This window comes from Peromyscus leucopus, chromosome 16_21, assembly GCF_004664715.2.
Source record: "Peromyscus leucopus breed LL Stock chromosome 16_21, UCI_PerLeu_2.1, whole genome shotgun sequence".
Classification (NCBI taxonomy): Eukaryota; Metazoa; Chordata; class Mammalia; order Rodentia; family Cricetidae; genus Peromyscus; species Peromyscus leucopus.
This window is the reverse complement of record NC_051084.1, coordinates 13,404,122-13,424,533: the sequence shown is the minus strand read 5'-3', so window position 1 is coordinate 13,424,533 and position 20,412 is coordinate 13,404,122. Positions and strand designations below refer to the sequence as shown.

The 20,412-nt window shown below is 46.4% G+C and overlaps 1 protein-coding gene across 3 annotated transcripts in view; it reads left to right on the top strand.

Annotated features, from left to right (window-relative positions):
• The window catches only part of Btbd9 (BTB domain containing 9), a 369,488-nt gene that overhangs the window by 277,526 nt on the left and 71,550 nt on the right, over nt 1-20,412 (top strand). The gene's annotated exons all lie outside the window — the stretch shown is intronic.

Genomic DNA, 20,412 nt, shown 5'->3' with positions numbered 1-20,412 from the left:
GGAGTCAGCAGAGAGGAGAGGACTGGCTGAGAAGCCTCTCTGAGGATCTCACTCCTGCAGCTGGAGACTTACGGGGTGATGTTGGGGGCTGGTGTGGGTAAAAAGCTCTTTTCAGCTTCCATAAACACCTTTGCACGTGAACTGGAGACCCAAATAAGAAGCCTGGTTCTAGACAGTCTTTTTAATGGCCTTGTGTTTGAGTTTCTTCTTGATCGGTTTTGTTTTAAGAAAGGAGCTTTCACTTTGCTTGACTTACAGAATTTTATTAGGTTTTAAGTTTGAGGCTGGTGACGTTCCCAGAAAGTTAGTTCTCAAGGGTAGATACTGTTGGTTTCCATCTGTCCGCTTTCCCCTCCGCTCATCTCCTCCCCTTCTCTCTCCTCCCCTAGCATCCTTTCCCCTCCTGTCTTCTCTCCCTTGGTTCTAAGGAGGCCTTTGAAGGGTCCATATAGGAAAAAATAAGTATCTGTCTACCTCAGTCTGCCGAGGGTGGAGGTGTTGGCAGGTCGTGACTGCCCCCCACCTGGCGCTTTTCTTCACTCGGCTTCCTCCTCCCTGCTCTGTCTTAGTCTGTAGGAAGAGCCAGCAGAGGAAAGTAGACGGAGGCAGTGTAGCAGACACAGGCCGTCCTGTTTTTGCTCAGGACAACGACCACAGCTCACTGCTGCTCTGTGGTTCCCACACGTGCTCAGGAGTCCGTGCTGGGTGTCTTGAATTGGGACTGTTAGATTTCTTCATTTCAGTTAACCCCATTTCGTCAAGAGCCACATCATAGGTTAAGTATCATAGGAGCTAAGCGTGGGGCTAAGCACAGGGCTGGATGAACTCACAAGCCGCACTCTTTTCGGAGCTGTGTGCATTCACAACTGTGTTCTCATTGTCTGCCTAACAGGCATTCCTAGGACTTTGCTCATGGGTGATGTAAACTGTGTCTGTAGTTCCCTTTACAGTCTGTCCCACCTCACAGAGGTGCTGCTAACAGTTGTCTTTCCTTTGTCTTCTGGCACCGTCTCCCTACAATTTCTGGAAGATTACCAGTCGTGTCTCTGAGATTACATCTGCAATTTCTTGCAGCAGGCTTGGGGTGTAACTCATCTGAGCCAGAAGACTTGAAATCATTTAAATTGACTAGACACTTCCTCTCACTTCCCCTGTTTGGGACTTCAATTTTCCCTTTATTATGTTTGTTCTGCCATGTCTAATTTGAGGACCAGTCTTCTTACCAATGAAGATTGAAGCAAACAGGCAACTTGGTACCTCTGTCCAGTCTCCTTAATGGCTTCTGAATCCCGTTCACTTATCTAGTACTGGGGACTCTTCCCTCTGCCATACCATCTAACTCTGTCCATGTGTGTCCCACAGCAAGTCAGCTAAAGTGGAATTCCGTGGTCCTTCCCCTTCCCCTCCCAGTCACCTTACCTCGAGAGTCTCAGGATTTGCCCTTGGTTTGGTGGCCCAAGCCAGAACCACAAGGTCTTCCTAAATTTGTCCCCCTCTTGTATCTCTCTCTTGCTGCCCAGAAGTCCTGAGGGTCTGGGCTGCTGCCTCCTAAACGGCTCCCAGACTCCCCTCTCCGCTGTCCCACTGTGGAGCCCAGGGAATCCTGCGTGGTGCCGCTTCTTGTCTACACGCTCCACCATCTACCCTCTCTTCCCCACCACGCCAACCCTGCCTCCCTTTACCCAAAGCAAAAGGAGCGAGTGAGTGAGGAGTGTGGCGAGTCCGGAGGAAAACAGTGTTGGTGATCTCTGCTACAGCCTGGTCTCTTGTGGCTTCAGCACCCAAGCTGCTCTGCCTGTCTGTCTGTCGGCCTGTCCTCCTGTACACCATGCTTCTGAGTCTTGGCTCATACTCATCCCGTTCACTTCACTCTTCCTTCCTCTTCCTCTCTTCAGTATTCCTGAACCCACTGTGGGAATACCAGCCATCCTCCCATCGTCCTCTGACTTCCGAGACACCCTCTGTCTTAGTTAGGGTTCTCTTGGTGTGATAAAATGCCATGACTGAAAACAACTTGTGGGATGAAGGGTTGATTTCAGCTTTAAACTCCTGGCCCACACCCTATCACCGAGGGAAGTCTGGGCAAGAGGTCAAGGCAGGAACCTGGAGGAAGAACTGGAAGAGGCCCTGGAGGAGTGCTGCTTACTAGCTTGCTCCTCCTGCTTTCTTAGAGAACTCAGGATTACCTGCCCACGGGTGGTACTGCCTCTCTGGGCCTCCCACATCCATCAGTAATTAAGGAAACATCCAAAGGCATGTCCACAGGCCAGTCTTTCGGAGGTGTTTTCTCGATAAAGATTTCCTCTACCCAGGTATGTCTGGGTTTGCGTTAACTTGACAGAAACCAACCAGCACAGCTTCATCAGGCACCTGCACTGGGTGTAGAACTCGGGTTATTTGTACCAGTTGTTGACTTGTCCATCCTTCCCAGCCTCACTTGCTGTGTGGGGTCTGAGGTAGCTCAAAATCAGCTTCTCATGCCGGGTTGCATGTGCCCCTGAGGTAGTCTTTGTGGACAGACTGAGAATTACAACCAGGTTTAAGAGGAAATTTACAATTTTAGATCCAGCCGAGCCCCTGGGAGATGGTTGCCAGGGTGATAGCTCAAGCAAACACGGGCTTGTCCTAGGGCAGGGCCACCTTGGCCTCTAGCTCTACCAAAGCCTTGAATTCTGACTCTGTCTCCAGCAGTGTGTGTGCCTGGGCTCCAGGCAGATGGAATGGGCTGCCTGGTTTGTCTAAGTGTGGCATGAGAAGGGCTCCTCCCAACAGTCTCTTTCTTCCTGACTCAGAGGAGAGACGATGAGCAGACCCACAACCGGAGGCAGAATTGTCTATCTCATCACCGTGGGCGCCGCTAACTTCCTGAGCCCACTATTGTTTCTTCAGTAAGAAAATCCATTCCGCTGAAGTGCTGTGTAACTAACCAGGCATTCAAAGAGGCACGTCTTGGTGAAGCTGACATTATGTTGTCAGGAACTGCATTTGCCTCTTCTGTGACATTATTAAGAGGAAAGGGAGGGAGGTTTCCTGGCCACCGATGTCCGTGGACAGCACTGGGTATCTTGGCAAGTCGCAGCTACGGCAGGTGATGTGCCCAGGTAGACATTTATTGATGGGAACCTAGGTCAGTGGCGCCTTCTCCTGGGGATGACAGTTGACCGGCAATGGGCTGATTAGTCAGGAGCATTTGACCCACAGCTTCTATTGCTCATGATGACTAGCTTGCTTTCCTTGTCACTGTATCTGTAGCCACCCAGCGATTCGGAATCCACACCTACAGGGCAAGTGTTAAGAGAGCTGAGATTCATTCTCCCCAGCACAATGGCTGCAGAGCTGGAAACCTGGAAACTCACCCCCCCACGTCACATAAGCTTTGAAAATACCGCTTTCTTTACAGCTGGTGACTTCTCAGGCAAAGGGCTCAATGGTTGATGTTCTTTATTCCTCCTATAGTACGCAGTGTGCCATGGATAAGACTTTTCCTTCTTTGAGAGCTTGCCATGTGGCTAGGCAGGCAAGCAGAGCTAGCTTTTCTGGCAGAGAGAGTGCTTGGGCTCCACGGTCAGCAGAGCCCAGTCCTGCTAGTGTGTCTGGATAAGTAAGTGCCCTGTGGTATCCTGGGAAGGGTGGCTGGAAACATGCTCTCCAGTCATCTCCCTATCCCATCATTTTCTTTCATTTATTCCGCAGACACTTGGCTCTTTTCTTCTGTGTGTCAAATACTGTGGTAGATGCCTAGGGTACAGCATTGAGTAAACAAGCTGAGAACTGACATGCTCTTGGAGCTGGCATTCAGGGCAGAGATATAAGAAAGAAACAAGCATGTTTATAGTATCTCAACTCTTGGAAGAACTATGAGGAAATCAGGAGGAAGAGGAGGAAACAAGGAGGAGACAGTTCAGTCTCAGACTGGGTGGTCTGAGAAGGGGACCTGTGAGCAGAGCTGAAGGACAGTCAAAGAAAGCACCCCTGGAGATCCAGGGTAAGTACCACAGACAGCTGCCGAGGCTCATCTGGTGGAGGGAGAACAAGAGACGAGGCCTGCCAGATTTGGGGGTTTGTTACTGTCTCCATACTTAGCACCAGCTCCCCAGACCAGCTCCTCCTGGCACTCCCATCCCAGGCTTTATGAATGCCATTATGGAAGAAGAGGAAGAGATGGGGGCCTGACACAAGGCCCTTGAGGTGCCTTCTTGCCCTGCCTGGGTGCTCCAGTTCTGGAAGAGCCAGCTTCCAGCATTTGTCTTGGGCAGGACACGCCTCCAAGGCGGTGTAACTGGAAACAAAGCAGCTGGTCCTTGTTGCTAGGCTTACAGGCACTGGAGACTTTACTTACTTTTAGGAAGAAAGAGGAATTTCCAGGAATGTGCCTTAAAAGTAGGTAATTGGGTAGTAATTATACCATTTCCATGGCATTTTAAAAACATTAAAATTTAAATAACAGGAAATCTTCAGAGGCCTGACCACATAAAAAGACCGGCTAGAGTCATAATAACTAACCAGATCTGTTATGTCTTAGTTTATAGCCCCCCTGTCACCTTAGTTTAGGACTGATTCTCTTTCTGCTTGCTGATGGAGAGATCCTGTTAAGTGCCCTTCCGTCTGGGAGGGGAAACCAAGCGTGTTATGTAATGAGCTCACTGAACACCGTCAGCCCTTCCCAGCTGATAGATGACAGACCTTACCTAAACCCTAACTGTAAGATAATCAGTTAAATTAACAATTTTTACATTAGCTTGGAAAGAGAGGTTTTGTAATTGATACATGCAATAGTGTCAGTAAAATACCCATAATGCTTTAAATAACAGACCTAATTGTAAGTAAATAGGCTGCCCAAGGAAGGTCCAGTGTCAATAGATGGAGCTAAATAATTGCAGATCAAGTCATTAATAACACAAGAACACTCTGAGTCCTCAGTTGGAATATATACATGTATATATACTCAGTAAGGTTACTGAGTGGGTCTAGCCCAAAGGATATTCTTGATGGGTATTCATAATCTCTTTAGTCTGAGGTAATGAGGCTCTCTCCTATTTTTCAGTAGGGAGAAACCACCCACCTGTGTGCCTCCTAGATAAGATAATCTGGGCGAAGAGTGGCCGAGGCACAAAGGAGTTCCTGTCCTAGAGTTACTCCACATGGGTAAAGGGAGTGGCAGAAGCAGAAGGAAGTGTAGGCAGAAAGGACTCACACATGCCGCCGGCCTTTTCTTTGAGCCTGTTTTGCTTTTTCTGGGAACAGTTAGGGCCACACTGGGTTCAGCTGCCCTTTCATTACTGAACAGCTCTGCCAGCTGTAGGTTACCTATTCAGGTTGTGAGTTCCAAGGACCTCCCTTTGACTGCAATTTTTCCTTCTTTCGGCTGCTTACAATCTTGCCAGAGTGTTACTCGTCCACTCCTGTCCTGAGGGACAGGCACAGAAAGAAAGAGGAATTGGAGACCATTCCATTTGGTCTCCTACTTAATAGCTCTATTAAGGTTTATTCAATAAGGGTGAGGAGAGGAATTGAAGTTCATGGTTCAAATAATAGTTTATAATTATTCACATCTTTTCTATTTGTGTGAGCCCATCATTTCCTGGAGGATCACAGAAAATCTCAAATTGAAGATAGCGATTTTTTAATATTGTGATGGACTTGGTCTCTGTAGCACATTCCAAGCGCCTGGTGTGGTGCTGTGTGCAGTGAGTTCACAGTAAACACTCATTGACCGTACTGACAACGCTGTGTTAGTGCAGCTAAAGGGAGTTCTATCTATCAACTAAATTGGACATCATATTTGCTCAGTGTGGCTGATCTAAGCATATGTGAGCAAACTGCTAAAGATCTGGGCCTGCGGATAACTGCGAAGGGCGCGGGAGGCAGGCGCCGGCATCAGCACAGGGAAGGACGCCTGCCGCCTCAGCCCGCTCTGCTTCCATCTCAGCCTGTCTGCGTGCCACTGGGGTAGCAGCACATCCATTTACATTAAGACAGCTTCTTTGCAACCCAGAGAGCTAGAAATTTCCTTTTTATAGTCTAAAGAATACAGCAAGCATCTAAATATATGACTCCTCTGCTTTGGATTACGATTGCCTATAATTCTAGTTGAAATTGGAAAGATATTTTACCAAATTTGCTTCCTATCAGTCATGCTGAGCACCGTCTGTCACAGGCCTGAACTGAAGATTCTTCCTTGTCTTGCTGGTCTGTGATTTATTTACTAAGTGCTGTTTCTCCCTGAGCCCATCTGCATCATGCTGACGTCTCCTCCTCACCCACAGACCTCAGTACACTGGTTTCCAGAAAAATCACAAAGTAAAGAACTGTGTCTGTGGTTCCCAACAGATGCTGGCATCTGAACTGTGTGAACATGCAAAGGCCAGGAATCCTGGAGCCTGGCAGCAGAGAGAGTGTGGGGGCACGGTAAATAGACCCTAGCTATTTTCCTTGGTAGAGAATTTCAAGATGAGACTGAATTACTATGGCAACTAAGTTGCATGTGAAAAATACAAGAGGGGTGATAGATTCAGATGTTCTTTGGAAATGCAAGAAAGGTTAAATGCCCCCCAAAAGTTGTGTGTGTGTGTGTGTGTGTGTGTGTGTGTGTGTGTGTGTGTGTGTGTGTGTGTATCTTACCTCACATGTCAGCCGTTTACCTCCCTTGATTCTCTGGGGAACTTGACAGCTTGTCATCACATACACAGCTAGATAATGTGAAAAGTCTTTCAGTTGTCAAAGACTAGCCCACAAGGAAGACATTTTTACACAAGATTTAAACCCATCTGACCTAATATTTCATGCACAAACACATGCTTTGTTAATTATCCAGATCGTTGGTTAAAATTGCTCTAAAGCACCCAGTTCACAGTCATTCATTTGCTTTAGAAGACGGAATGAGTACAGTGCATTGGCTCTGGGTCTGGGAACCCCACTGTGCCCTGCTCTGGCTGATGGCCTCCACTATCCCAAAGTAGGCCACATAGTATCATAGAAACGTGGCTGCTGTTGGGAGGGCTGATGGAAGAACTTTCAGAAAATGGATGGAAACTTGTACAGACTTAGTAGTCTGGATTGCTTCAGTGGATCTTTTGAGTGTTTAGTGAAAAGCTATTCTGAACGTCATGCAGGGCCAGTCCTTAAAGCAGTCCAAAGCAGTTAGTCTACCTTTGGAAGTCTTCACACTTCCCAGGTGCCTTTAAATAAAATTTTTATCCCCTCCGGGAGCTCAACCCTTCCATCTTTGTATGTTTTGCTTTCTCTTAGTGACTCTGAGTGTGGAGGCGTGTCCTCCGCAGCCTCCACTCCCTTACTGTTTTGTGTGTATGTTTGAAGTTAACCCTCTGTAAAAGCAAAGCCACGGTGGCCCTTGCCAAAAGCATTCTCAGAATAGGTAAGAAATGAGCCATGGAGACCAAGAACGGCCTGAGTCCTGCGCCTGCTCCTCTTGCCTGGCCCCTCTGTCTGCCTGCCTTCCACATCCTTCCGGTGAACAGCAATGACCAGGAAGGCTGCCCAGTGCCCCAGGACCCTCTTCATCTACCCGCCAGGACACGCGGGCTTCGCTCCTGCTGAGGAGTCTCTTTTTTCTGCTGTGCTGCCTCTTTCAGAGATGTCTCAGATTCAAACAAGAGGGCTCACTTACTAGATAAATGCACACCATGCTCTTACTTCTCCAGGATCCTCTTTCTTTGCTGCCCTTGAGTCCTAATGGGAAGGATTGTCTTTCTCCCTTCTGAAAGCACGTCCCTCCATGATGACATTGCCGGGCTCGTGTCGTGATTCTTTTTCTGTAAGCCAGCACCACTCAGGATGGCTTCAGTCTCCGCGGTTTACTGTTGAGGATTGGCTGATACTTCTCTTGCTTACTATGCCGACCAGTAATTCTTTTTATTTTATTTAGTGTGTGTGAGTATTTTGCTTGTGTGCATGTCTGTGTACTGTGCGGGTGCCTGGTGCCCACAGAGTCCAGAAGAGGGTGTTGGGTCCCCTGAAACTTGGTGTCTCATAGCTGCTGGGAGACACCATGTGGGTGCTGGGAATCGAACCCAGGTCCTCTGGAAGAACAGCTGATGCTCTTAACTGCTGAGTCATCTTCCTCTTCTCCCCCCAGTAGTTGTGGGTGCGAGCTGTGCTCACTGTCATTTGGCGGATGAAGACACCAAGGTGCTGCTTGGGCTCCTTGTTCTTGCCACCATAGCAGGATGAGGCGGCTGGTGCTGATACTTACTCTGAAGACTCCAGTTTGTTGCAGGGCCTCACACAGCCTCTTTAGCTCTAAAAAGCAAAAGAGAAGAGACAGCCCCTTTCCTTGGGGTCAGCCTGCTTTTGTTCCCTAAGGCTGTAAGTTACTGAAACTCAGTTATCTGTCACAACTCAGACTTAGCATTTACATTCATTGCTAATACTCATTTACTCCAAAGGAGCTTATATTTGAGTTTTGTTTGGTTGCAGTTAACAGAGAAAGATCTAAATTCTTTTTCAATTTATTTTTATTTTGTTTTGATCTTATTGATATCTTTTTTTTTAATCTATAGGGGTGAGGTCTCACAATTTAATGAACAATACATTTTTTTTTCTTTTCCACTTGTGTTTTTGCCTCAAAGAAACAAGACAACTGTTTGAGCTTCAATTACGAGTCTGTGTTTAGACAGGAGTAAGGAAAAGGGCAAAGAGAGAAAACAATCCGAGCCTCCCCACCAAGCCTGCCCCTTCTCATAAGGAAGAGTCTTAGCCTTGCTCAGAGCCCGTATATCCCTGCCCTGGGATGGAGCCCATGTGTGGTTATTAGGTGGCACAAGGTCATCAGGTTAACCCTAGCCGTGCTGGCTAGAAAATTGAGGGCCGAGTGATGAGCTGGCTCACCTCGGCACAGCACAGCCACAGAGCCTGCCTTGTGCCAGGTTCCTCGTGCTTTGAGATTTTTACCAGCCCCATATTCCATGTGCTCTGTTGGTTCATGTGTAAAAACAGCCTATTGAGACGTGGTTCCCCTGTCTAACACACAGAAAACAGTGAGGGGCTCTACTTTTGGTGCTGAGGATTAAGCCCAGGACCTTGAACATGCAAAGCCAACACTCTGCCCCTGAGCTGTACTCACAGCCTGCCATTTGTTTTTATTTATTCACTTCGCACTGTATAGCCTAGGCTGGCCTCAGATTCTCCATCTTCTTGCCTTTGCCTCCAAAGTGCTGGGTTATAGGCAGAGGACACCATGCCCAGCTACATTTCTTTTTAAAAGCTGTCCTTTGAGGCCACAGCTTCTGGGTGTGACTAAAACAGTACGATAATAATAGTGCTTTATATTAGTCTCAGCTTCAAAAATGTTCTGTAAATTAAAAAAGCTGTCTGCTTACTGTACAGTTCTCATCCCGAATGAGAGGCATTGCTGATTATGTATGTTTGATTTCTTATTCATGAAATTTACTTCTTAAGAAAAACTATGTTTCTGTTACAAATATTTAATCAGGGTTTCTGTAACTGGTCCCTGTGTTTTGCCAGCATAGTGATAAATCATGCACATAATAAAGTTTGGGAGGCAGGCAAGATTCTAGCTGACTTCCAACCAGTTAAAGGAGAACAAGGGCTCGAGATGGGGCTCAGTGGTAGAGTGCGTGTCCATCATGCACAGGGCTCCAGGTTCAAACCCAAAACCACACAGGAAAAAAAAAAAACAGTAAAGAAATACCATTTTCAGAGTTTAAAAAACCATGTCCACCTGGGCATGTAGTGCACACCTGCAATCCTGGTTTACACCTGGTTGACTTCCTGGATTACACCAAGGACGCAGAGGCAGGAGGATTGCTGAAAGGCTAAAGCCTGAGCTACATAGTGACTTCCAAGCCAGTCAGGGTTACATAGCAACACTTTGCCTGAAAAATATGTCATGTCCACTTACCCCGGAATAAACAGTAAATAAGAGACTTTGCTTTCTAAGAAGGTATGGACACTGACTGTCACACTACCTCTAGTCTTTCTCTGACTTCTGTGTTCATTTCTGTGAGGCTAAAAAAAAAAAAAAAAACAAGACAAATGTGATAAAATACTGTTTATTGGAAAATTCACCATAACCTTGTTAAGAAATAGATAAGGCATTATCTATAGATAATTAGTGGTAACCAGGTGAATAATATCTTACTGGTAATAACCTTCCTAGAACGGTAGGAGAGCAGCTTTGTCTTGATTGAGTTACTATAGTAACCTTTTAGCTGTCCATGTTAGACTCAGAAGCAGTAGAGAATTTGTGGAGATGAGTTGGTACTATTCAGGAAGAACATGTTCAAGACCCATCCCTATTTAAAATTGGCTTCATTACAGATGCCAAATTGAGCAGTTCAGTTAAGACACCAAGTACTAAGGTCTTACTGCTCTTTGGACCTGAACTACTCTGGCCAGCTAGCTTGCAGATTACATTTTATAATCCCAGGAGGCAGCACTAGAGGGATGGCAAGGGACAGATGTATACAGTTGCACTCCACACTCTCTGCTTAGCTGGTGGGGTTTGGTCTTTGGGGTCATCTTCAGCTGAAGCTGCTGTCACATTCACGGCTCTGTTGATCGCTGTAGGACTCTTTTGGCATGTTATTTATGGACTCGGAGTTTCTCTCTAACTTGTTTATCTGCCTTACCCCTTCCATCTCAGGGATTTGGAGGGATGGCCACTGACCATCCTTTTTGTGTGTCTTCACCCTGAGAATGTTCATCTTAGGCATTTAGAATCAGTTTGGGGCGTAAGGGGGACTTGGGAACGGTTCCTTTTAATTAAGTACCTCCCTCTCTCTCTCCAGCCCTCCTTCCCTCCCTCTCTCTCCCTCCTTCTCCCTCCCTTCCTCCCTCCTTCCCTCCTTCTTCTCCTTCCCCTCTCTCCCTCCTTCCCTCCCTTCCTCCCTCCTTCCCTCTCTCTCTTCCTCCCTGCCTTTCTAACTGTGTAGCTGTTGGGAAAAGTACTAGAAATTTGGTGTGAAAGGCAAGCCAAGAACTGTCAGTGTGCTTGTCACAGTAACAAAGATGGAATTGTGACTAAAGCAGACTCTTAACTCCATGTGGAATTTGCCACATTAAAAAACATATTTTGAAACATTCAGTGAAAGAGATTTTAGACATTTTTAGGTTAGGCTCAACCTTATTTTAAACCAAGCCTTTATACTTCGGCTCTGCACTGTTCACTAAGACTGGCCTCAGTTCTGGGGCATAGCCAGGTTTCCTGTAAAGAGACAAGCAGTACATATGTCGTACTTCCTCCCTTAGGGGCACTGCTGTGCTTCAGCAGACTCTCTCTATGAGACAAGTGTAGATGACCCTTTCATAATCTAGCCAGGCACTTTCCTCATTGACATCCCTAGCCTACATGGGAAAAGCAAAGAGTCAGGGGATTCACATGCCTTCTACAGTTTCAGTATGTGAAAATAAGAATACTTGTAAACCTACTATTAAAAGTAATATGGAAATCAGCGTCTTGTTTGGGAACAAAACACATGCCGTGACCCGGTGGTTCTTCTGCGGTATCTTGTGAGGAACAAGCCTTTGTCTGCTACACGGAGAGGAGCCAGTGCAAGCAGTGGCCTAGGAAGCTTGAGTTCTCATCTCTGTGCGTGCCGGGCAGACCACCTCTGGCCCTGAGCTCTGGTGTATTCTCTTTTAGACGCTGAGGATCTTCGAAGACAATGTTTGTGAGAGAGATTCCACTTCTCAAGAATACTTGTTTTGGGTTTTGGTTTTTAATAATTTATTTTTATTTTATATGCATTGGTGTTTTGCCTACATGTATATATGTCTATGTGAGGGTGTCAGACCCTGGAATTGGAGTTACAGACAGTTGTAAGCTTCCTCTGGAAGAGCAACCAGTGCTCTTAACTGCTGAGTTATCGCTACAGCCCCTCAAGAGTACTTTTTAAAATATTGTTTTTCTCCTCCACAACTAATTATCTATCTTGTGGATATTTTAGAAGAATACTGAAGGATGTATCATCTGTTGGTTTTTTGTTTGTTTGTTTTGTTTTGTTTGAGACAGGGTGTCTCTGCATAGCCCTGACTGTCCTGGAACTCACTCTGGCCTCGAACTCAGGGATCTTTTTGCCTCTGCCTCCCAAGTGCTGAGATCAAAGGTGTGCACCACCATGCCTGGTTTTCATCAATTGTTTTGTATTGAAGGGGAAGGGGGAACAGATTAGAGAAATACAACCACAAATCATTCTAAATGAAAATCCATTTACCTCCTCCCTCCTCACTCTCTTCTTCTTTACAGGTGAAATGAGGCTGTGGCTGTAGAGAAAGATAGAGAGAGTTGGGGCTCTTGCCTCCCATCTGGTAAGGCCACACACCATGTGGTCACATTGAGCAGTGTGGTAGCGCCCTTTGTGGTCCACTCCTGCTTCTTCCCTTGGGTGACAGCTCACATCTCCTCAATGTCCCCAGACCATCAGAGCTGCCCCTGGCTTTTGGAAGTTGGCTCAAGATGTCCCCAGCGTAGCTCTTTGAAGTCGTCTTGTGTGTGACTCACTCAGGGTACTTTAGCCACAGCCTGGTCTGCCCCTCATAAATGTCATAGTGGCCCTTGGGGGCTCAGCGCTGGAGAGCGAGGATCCCAGGAAAAGGTGAGATTTCACCTCTGGACCCAGATCATTCTTAGCACCACGTCCTTTCTTCTGCACTTTCTGCAAGTGCCGAGTGCAGGGCATGAACCTGGTAGCAGGGCAGGGCGTGTGCTCTCAGCAAGTCCCTGTGGGTCCTGTTAGCCCAGATAGGAAAGGTAACGGGCTGTAGCAAGAGGACAGTGGGGCAGAGCGGGGGAGATAAATGTTTGCTGGTCTTAATAAGGAAGGTGAGGCAGCTGAATGAAAGGAGACAGCATTTAATTCCCAGAGTTCAGTATTCTAGTGACACCTCCTGCAGTGCCAGTCAGTGTGGCGTGGGGGGTGGGGTGGTGGTCTTGCTGCCACAGAGCCTCCAGAGTGATTTATTCATCTGCCTCCTTCACTGTGATTTCCTTCTTTCAGACTTCCAGTATCCATCACTGAAAACCATGCTTTTTATATGGGACTTTACCCTAGTGGCTTGCCTGGAATACATTTTGAAGGATTAGTGTACATGGCATGGAGACTGGCCCCTATGCCCAGCACACGCTGGTGAATATTCATGCCGACACCTGGAAGGTTATTTCTAAAAAGGCAGCTCAGGCAGAATACATTCCAAAGAGGGAGTGTTTTCTTCTTGTCTTGGGATCCCCCCTCCTAGCAAATGTGGGAGGAGTGAGGGGGCAGGAGTTGGAGACTGCTTTCCTCATCTTCTGCAGCAGGGAGCAGGACCAGACCCCTTCCCCCTTTGCCTGGGCTCCGGCTCTGGACAGATCAGTGTAGGCGATTCTAGAGGGGGAAAGGCAACTAACTGTTCACTTAGCCTTTGCTCCTGTAACCCACACCAGTTGGCTTTAATTATGGCTGTTGAGTAGTTAGGAAAGTTAAAGTTGTGAATGCTCATCTGAAAATGTTTGAATTAAAAGTTGTGATCCTAGCTTTGAAGGTCTGGATCAAGAAAACTGTACCAAGTGACCAGTGATCAAAAGAATCCTATTGAAAAACTTAATTAGCCATTTTTCCTCTAGCTATTACAAAAAAGAAATCACATAAAATGTTGCTTATTTTCTGGCTTCTTGCCATTCTTCAAAAGATTAATCTCACAGCAACATACTAAATTGATTAATTATCCTTTGTTTATAAGAACTTACAGTTATTTCGGATTTTCACCTTTGTGTGCTGTGGAGAAGATGTTGCTATTATTGTTCTCATTAATGTCTTTATTTTAATGGTAAGTCATGTACCACATGGGGAGTCATGATTTATCACAGCTCAGTCTTAGAACAGAATAAACTACCTGTCCTCTAAGCCTTACATTGTGTAGCGCTTACGACTTGCTGCTTTGGTCTTGTGTTTCAGAGGGTGGCTTTCATGTGGACTTCACAAAAGAAGTTCAGAAAATGGATGTGGGGAGGGGGGGTTAAGACAAGTAGATATGATAGCCAGGCAGCTAGCCGACTTTGATTATATAGGATAGGAGAATTGGTACTGGCTACAGGAGGTCGGGCAGGAAGGCCCAGCCAGCACAGGTGGTAGTGAGAAATCCAGGCCTAAACCGTTTTCAAGTCACTCAGCAAGTGCCCAGGACTTTGTAGATTATGTCTGTAGGGAACACTGGATGACTCAGAGCTGGGGCAGAGGTGGGGACCTAGATCTGACTCAGGTGAAGAGGTCAGGCTGGTAAGAAAGAGAAAGACGCGTGGGAAAATGGTACTGGCTGTGTTGAGAGAGACCAGAAAAGAGGTTTGCTAAGGGCAAAAATAGAGAAAGGACATGAGTGACTAGGAAGGGTTTTGCCTTATGCTTCGTCTCTGCTGGAATGTTCTCTTGCCTGTAATATTGAGTCAAGCCTTCCTACCTTGTTTTGCCCTTCTGTTCTCTTCCTCTCTCGCCAGGTTGAGAGAGTACAAAGCTGTGCCTATAGCTAAATTTGAGTTCTCCCCAGAAACAAACTCCTGTGAACCCTTGACCCAAGGGAGTAGAATGGAGCTGTGGAGCTTATTCAATTTCTTTTTGACTCTGTTTCTTAGTTCTTTGTGTAGGTTGTATGCATGTGAGCACACATTAGCATGTAGTCAGAAGAGGAGACGAATAAAGTAAGAGATGAAATAGCAGTGAGTGGGCTGGGCTGCAGCTCAGCTGGTGAAGCACTTGCCTCGCATGCATGAGGCCCTGGGTTCAGACCCCAGCATTGCCAGGGAAGAAGGAAGTGAGGAGGGAGGGAGGCAGGGAGAAGCAGTGAGGTTCTGTGAAAAGTGCAGTTTATCTGGAATCCATGCTCTTTCCCCCATTCTCAGTAATCCGCTCTATGTATCCCCTAAAGTGTAAGCCAGTTGAGAAGGTAGTATGCCGGGGACAGGTGGCCCCTGCTTAGGGAGCATCCTTTGGGTGTTGTTATGTAAGAAATGTAGAGCTAATTGAGTTTGTTCTCATCCCCCTCCACACCCTGCCTGTTGGATGGATGCCCATGGTGGGACTGTTTTACCCTATAGGAGTCATATGTATCAAAGACTGAGGAAGTCAATCCCTAACACTTAGATTATAAAGTGAGTCCCAAGCTCTTTGTCAGGTCTGTCTTACTCTCCCTCTAATTTCATAGAATTTGAGGGGAAAAGATCACACAAATGTATATTGCCTTTAGCTCTTACACATACTGACTCTGGCCTGTTAATGCTGCAGTGTGGTACCCAATGCTCTTCCCAACAAATGAAGCTGTAAGTGAGATGGCTAAATGTCTAGGAAGCCACGCCCTGTGCTCAGCCTCCTCCTGGGAGCCCATCTCACTGTGTGTCCACACCATGATGAGGAAGTTGCTAGCATCAGGGCAGATGGCCTTGCTGTACAGAGGGAACCTAATAATGCCAAATTTAAACACCGGGAAAGATCTGTAAAAGCTGCCTGCCTGCTTAACAAGTCCATGCCCAAAAGGTCTGCCGCAGCATGAGGCTTCACCTTGTCAGATACCACAAGGCCAGCCAGTGACCATTTGGTCCCACCTGCTTGCTTAAGGAAGGGGCTGTATTGCAAAAGAGTCACCTTCAAAATACAAGAAAGAGCTTTTCTCCTGAGGCCATTGGCCTAGACATAGTTTTGTCATATTCACATGGAAAGCATAAAATGAAAGACTATGTAGTATGAAATCCAGATCATAAGACTTGGCCAAAACTTACTTGTCAAAAAAATAAAGGTTTGCCAAGTGACTGAATAATCTAAAGGTAACTGGGGCAGTGTTTAGTGCATGCCAGAAAATTAACCAATGACTTAAACAAAGAGCTTTGCATTGAGAAGTAGGAAGTGCAGGGATTATAAATTATTTTTTCCTAAGTGTGATAATGTGTGCACAGACAGTGAGTGTGGTTTGTGCACATGTGAACTGAAGCGATGCTTAGCCACTTCTCATCCCACACTCAATTTCGATTGAAGGTTGAGCCCCTGGTACTATACAGCGTCAGCTCTCATGTTCTCAGCCAGACCTTGAATTTAAAGCTTACTGTCCCCATGGAAAAGAACCAGGTCCCAGCAGCTGCTAAAGATGGCTAGTTCTGTCTTGTCTCAGAGCTGGAAAAGCCTCTCCTTGTCCAGTGGTTCCGAGTTGCACCCCATAGGCAGGCTCCCCACTTACAGTTCCCTGGATTGTGGTGGACCAGGTGTAAGTCGAAACTAGAGGCGCAGCCCCGCTTTTATTGCCGTTTGTCCTAATGAGATGGCACCCACAGGCAGCCCAAGTGTCTTATTTTGCCACCTCCCTTTATTTCATCTTGGAGCATCAGTGCCTAAACACCAACTACAGACAGCAGACCACCAAGAGCCTGAGTGAGACTTAGCCCTGAGCAGGACCGCTGTTTCTGACTTCCCTGGAGAACTCATTTCCTGTCTGCTGCAGTCTGCATGGGAAGGCTTGGTATCCAGCCATGGTGCTTTCCAGAGATGGAGGAACCTTTTAGAAGTGAGGCCTTGTGGAAGGGAGGTCTGCAGGTCATCTACAGAATGCCTTTAGAGAGAATGCTAGAGCCCTGGCCCTTGCCAGCTCTCCCTGTTGGCTGCCTGGCTGCAAGCACACTGTCTCACCACAGACCCAGAAGTAGTGTGCTGACAGCCAGGCACTGAAACAGCAAAAACTGCTAGAGCCAGGTGTGGTTAATCCTAACACTTGGGATGCAGAAGCAGGCAGATCTCTGTGAGTCAGAGGCCAGCCTGATCTACATGGTTCCAAGTGAGACCCTATCTTAAAATAAAACAAAACAACAAAACCTATGTGCCAAAATAAACCTTACCCATTGTAAAGTTTAGTACCTCAAGTATTTTGTCACAGTGACAGACAGCTGAAAGACACAGCTCTGAGAGATTAAGCAGTGTCCTACAGGAGATCGAGTCTCTGGTGTGCTCTGCTAATGTAATTGCCAAGAACGCTTTCCTCTGGTGACAGGCCCGTAGTTAGAAGACCGGCGTCCCCTCTGCTTTGAAGGTGTAGCCACTTGGAGGCATGGCCTCTGTGGTCATAGCTCCTTCACTAGTCTCATGTCTGGGATCTTCAGGGCAGCCATTTGGTCCCTTCCGGCTCTTTGACGGAAGTGTTCTAACATGGCTCTAGTTTCCTGCTGAGACTCTCACTTTGGCCTTGCAGTCCTCCAGCAGCTGGGCCTTGCCCCCACTGAGAAGTACACCACCCAGTGCTGTGGCAGCCCCCCAGAAGGAGCCCGTTCGTCTTGGGGAAATCCTGGTTTCTCACTGGTGGATTTGTTGCCCTGGAGCCCTGTTAACCCCTCAGGCAGCTGCTGCAGGCCGGCTGCCCCTTATGGACCACAGGGATTCAAAAGGTCCCTCACATTGTGTCCTTCTGCTTTGCATTGGAACAGGGAGAAGCAGATTCTTCAATGAGGGGAAAGCCCTGTGGTCACATAGTCACTTAGTCAAGCTCCCCAGCACCCCTCATGGGTGGTTTTGAAGTGCTTGGTGATTAGCCAGTGCACAGTCCAGTCCCTCCAGAGGCCCCTCACTGAGCCTAACCCACCCCTTCACCTTGTTACACCTCAGTCCTGCACTCTCTCCCTCTACAGACCTGCCTGTCCGCAGCAGGAAGACAGACCTTCATGCAAAGGGAGCGTTCCTGTTGTCTCTAGAGTCCTGCTGCCACCAAGGCAGCCTTCCGCCACTCAGCATCTACTCACTGTCACACACCTTTGCTCCCAGCGTGATCTACTGGTAACTTAGCTCATGCCCCTTTGGTTGCAAGTGACAGAAACCAAGTAAAGATGCCCTAAGCCATGAAGGTGGCTTCACGGTGGCATTTCTCACACCCGTGGCTCCGTCCTTCCCGGTGCCTGTGATGAAAGAGGGCCACCCTGGAATGTCTGCCTCCTCATTATCTCATTTAAGTGAGCAGGGCCAATTAAGCTAGACGCTCACTGCATCCTCCGGTTTTGAGAAATGAAATGTGATTAGCCCAGTATGGATCTGCTTCCTAGGATGCAGCTAGGTCTGCAGGACAAACAGCCCAAGAACTCCCACACCTACTTTGAAATGGGGCTACAAGCAGTTCTCAAAGAGAATACCATGTACAGTCATACCAAACCCTCCAGTGCATATGCAGAGGATTAAAAACTGTTAGAACCACAAGCGCCTCGGAAAACTATCAAAGGCAGATACTGAAGTCCACAAAGGGTGAACTTGAAGATCAATGGGTTCAAAGATTTACCTAATGGTGCTTAGTGCTTGGTAAATAAGTTTTTAATTGTTAAATGAAATACAACTATTTCTGAAGAACCTATGAACTCTTTAAGGATATTATATATACATTTTTGAGGTTATGAATGTCTTTGACAGAAAATTTATAAATGAGTTCTATAAGTTAACTGTGTTGCTAATAGCCGGGTAGTTGATCTTACTTTGGTTGGTTGTTTCCCCCAAATGAGGAAGCTTCCAGCAACAGCAGCAGTGTGTTGTGTCCCTGTGTCTTCCAGCAAGGCTGCCACAAACGATGGGCAATTAGGTAGAAGCAAACAGGCCCTTGCTCCTGGTCTAAAGGCACCAATTCAGTGGCGAAACTGTTGATCTCTTCTGTTAGGTTTCAGCCATTGTTCACAGTCTGGCATGGAATTAATCCCTTAAGAAAGGATGAAAAAAAAAATGCCATTCAGCACAACAGTTTGTCATCGCATGCATAATGCAGGCTTTCCAATTAGAATGCTACAATTGGGAAACTTTCTTCACAGACTGATGAGAGAGCAATTATTTTAAGAAGGGAAAACTCAGTCCACTGGGTTTGCCTCCAGTCACTTCTGACTCAGGCCACAAAGACAAGAGTTTTGAAATCATATTCACTATCGAATTTTGTATCAAAACACCAGCAAGGAGAGCAATTAGTTGCTGTAAACTGAGCCCCAGGTAATCAATGATATGCACCAGCCAGAGCATTTATGGAAGATGTAAGCAGAATCACATCTGCTAATCAATTTTTTTTTAAACCAGCACTTCACCGCTTTTAGGGAGACTCCACTGTAAGAGTAAGGGAAGATGGAGGAGACAGCATGTGATGTCATCAGGCATTTCAATGGGGTGCTCATTAGATGGTGAGGTTTGTGGCCACCATTCACAGGCCTGATCTGTACTGGTGAATCTCTGTTGGGATAAAGTCAGCCTCTTTGAAAATGGCTTCTGATAATGGGGTGGAGGAAGGAGGGGTGTGTTTAAGGAGCTCATCTCCTTTAAGGTCACAAGGAGTACGTGTGCTGGGTGATCACACTCTGCAAACATTCCAGCCAGATTACAAGCCAGGAGTGTCTCTGTGCTGTCAGTGCAAATACCAAGAACAGACTTTTCAGGCAGACAAAGAAGCCGGCAGGGGGAGGGGGTGGGCTTTACACTGTGCCTAACGAGAGCGGAATCCGACCCACAGAAAGCAAGGAGACTGAGCCAGCTTTTCTTCCAGGGTTTTAAACTGTACTTGTTTTTTCAGTTGAATCAACAAAAGGGTTTTATTCCTGATGAAGCCTAAGTTCCAAGCAAATAGGCATCCTGGTACATGAATTTGAATCCCTCTAAAACTCCACATGTAGAAGACAGAGCCCTACACTTGATAACCTGCCATCCATCAGTGTCCCTTTCCACTCAAGAGTCACTGTGACCCTGCATTCCCCAGAGACTCTTAATAGAAGAATAGAAAGGAGATGTCTCAACCACTATGTGCTCTTGGCTGCTATTCAGGAAAGAAAAAATTTAGGCTAGGAGAAATTATTGAGGTAAAGATCGATGGACTAGGCTAATAAAAATTAATATCTTTAGCATGCCAACTATGATAGGCAGTGAATTAATATCCTTTAGATGTAGAGGACATTTTGTAAGTCATTAACAATAGGATAAATATAGAAAATACACAAAATGTTCAAGTTCAATGATAAGTTTAAAAAAACCTGCAAATTAATGAAATGTGTTTCATCTATAACAGCAGCAGTGTTTCTAAGTAGGATTGTCAGTAAGATGTACAGAGCTAGACACTGGCTAGCAGCTGCTGGCAGTACAACCTCTTAGAGATTCTTGTCTGGGGTGTGGGAAAAGAGAGGTCTATAGCTATTATATAATACCACAGCCTCAAAGTGAGACTTTTTTTTGTACAAACTTTCAAGGGAAGTAGTGGATTTAGCTAAGAATGTTGACTAAAGAATTTTCCTAACCATGAAATACTACTAACTACCTAAATATTGAGTACTAAGAAACTGATTAAATTGTGGGACATCTGTAAAATGAAATGCTATGAAGTCAGAGCCTTTGACATAGATGACGTGAGACATGGCCTTACAGGTACTTCCCCCTCCCCCCAGGATTTCTCTGGGTATCCTTGGCTGTCTTGGAACTACATCTG